Genomic DNA, 2,660 nt, shown 5'->3' with positions numbered 1-2,660 from the left:
CATAACTTGGTTTTGCTTTTCCCTGGGTACTTTGTTCTGGGTTATGGTTTTAGGCCCCTTGGTGTAGATGAGCAACATCAGGAAGCTTGTTTCTGGCCACTGGTCCTATATAGTTAGACTGGAGAAGATTGTTGGACAGTACTAACAACCCTCTTGCTGGTCCTGGAATCTTAATGCATATCCACCAAGCAGTTCCCATTAGGACTGCCGCTTTTACAACTTAATCTTAGGCAATTCTTTAAGTGCTACTAGTGCTATTGAGCAATATAGCTTTGCATCATATCTAATTCCTATCAGATAGCAAGTCAGCCATTCACCTGAACCCTGGAGATAGCTATGACATATTTAATTCATAACTAATTCATATCATTGTTGATTTCATGGCTCATTGACAATTTGAGAGTGCAAACAATGACCTTTTTTTAAAAAAGAAATGTCTAATCCTGAAAGGAGGAAATCATTGATTTGAACAGATTCAGTCTCTGTAAGACTTTATTTCAGCACTGTGACATTTCTGGGCTTTAGTGGATGGTGCAGTAGCTTAAACAATGAGCAATCAAAAATACCAAATGTTATTGTTCATCCAGCAGTTTCAACTGCAGATCAATGCTTTTTATAGGGCTGAAAGACGCAAGCTCTGAGTGTCTGTGTCCTGAACTGAGGATCCAAAACTGACAAGTGCTGAGCACTATTTGTAAGGTGTAGACCACCCTCAACTTTTATGATACAGTGGAAACCAGTGGCATTCAACATCTGGGAGAGTATTCCGTTCTAAAAATCGTAAGGTAGAATAATGTAATGGCAGCCTCCAAATTCAAAAACTGCTCAAGTTACTGCTGCTGTGACAGACTTAATACTACTCACTTGTGCATACACATTGCTTTAGTCATTACATGATGCTACAGTGTATTTTCCATAGGTCCACTAACCCCAACTGTGTAAATTGGATCAAACCTGTTGAATGAGGAAGTGGTTCAATGTTTATTTCATGTCATCAGAGTCCCATGTGTAGCCCATTCCTCATTTAGTAATAATCACCATCCAAATGCTATACTGGTTCATATCAGATTGGGGACAAATATTCTGTGATCATGTAACGTGAAGACTGTGTTGGAGCTCACATGCACAAGGACACAGAGTTAAGCTTGCATGGGCAGCTTTAACCTTGGCATGCCCAGTCCTCTGAGAACGTCTATGTGTAACTTTAACATTCGTTTGAAGCAGTATTCTCTGTGGAATTTCTTAGGTTTTTTAAGAAAAGAACATCATAGTAAGTTAAATGGATTCAACCTTGTGGAAAAGTGCCAGGGGTGCTCATTAATTGGGCAGATTTCAGCACTGAAAGTGCCTTTCTCTGTTTCAAATGCAACTTTTGTACTACTTATCCCATAGGTGTTTAGGAGCTAGATTCCTTTTACTGATCCAGTATCTTGCAAATGCTGAAAAAAAGTTGGAATAGGACTGTATGGAGAGAAGCTTTCTATTATCAGTTCCTATACCCATTGCTCTTCTCTCTGTACTCCGTAACATCACTCTGCTAATACCCTTACAACAATCCAGGTACACTGACCCATAGAATAAGGTAACTAACTGCTTACTCCAAAAAAGAATCCAGTCTCATTTGGTCTAAATAAGGTTGGTGTAGAGACTAATGAAACTGCAATATAAATTTAAGAAAAAGTTGTGCTTCCCACTATGCAGAAGTCATAGTGTCATGTAGTTGGTGGTTACAGGTATCTGCTTTCTTGCCTGGTATCCCAATATTACAGTTCAGTGTTACACCCCAAAATGCATCTGGTTTGCCCCATTCCTTCTCCTGGATCAAGATTTTAAAATCTGACCTGATGCATTGTCTGATTTATTTCCTCTTGGTTTCTGAGGCAGGATTAACTACAAAGTAGAAGCATTATTGTATCAATTTCTTACAGTAAAAACACAGAATTTCTTTTACAGTCATTGACCCCACCACGTATTCTGTCCCTTCAGGATCCTTTTGATTCCAAACACAAAACATACTTTTTAATAAAAACATCATATCTGAGGGGATCTGGGAACCATGACGGTGGAATCAGAATCTTCCATGGAAAATCTCAAGGGGAAGTAGAAAGAGTTTAGGAATATGGGGAAAGATAACTATATATTACATACCAGACTGATAAGTCAATTTTTTTTTAATTATTCAATATATTTAAGAGGGTGAGAGTGCTGTTAATAAAAAAGCCCCACTAACTTTTAAAATATTTCAATAAAATTCATGAAGATTATGAATGTAACACAGTGTTCCAGACATGCAATGCCTAGTAACTCTTTTGTCCCAGGTCAAATTAAAATTCATTTGGAAAGGGCCAATGTGGTCCCCATTTACAAGAAGGGGAGAAAGGAGGACCCAGGTAACTATAGGCCAGTTAGTCTCAACTCGGTCCTTGGGAAGATCTTTGAGGAAAATTATCAAGGAACACATCTGCGGGGGCCCAGCATGGGAGGTAATGCTCAGGGGCAACCAACACAGGTTCACTGCAGGCTGATCCTGCCTGACTAATCTGGTTTCCTTTTACAACCAGGTCACAAAGTCCTTGGATGCAGGTGCTGAGGTGGATGTCATCTACCTGGACTTCAAGAAGGCCTTTGACACTGTTTCTCACCCCATTCTCATAAAAAAA

The sequence above is a fragment of the Gavialis gangeticus genome, unplaced genomic scaffold, assembly GCF_001723915.1.
Source record: "Gavialis gangeticus isolate Ggan-Ray unplaced genomic scaffold, GavGan_comp1, whole genome shotgun sequence".
In the NCBI taxonomy this organism is placed as follows: Eukaryota; Metazoa; Chordata; order Crocodylia; family Gavialidae; genus Gavialis; species Gavialis gangeticus.
Note: the sequence above shows the minus strand (reverse complement) of the source record.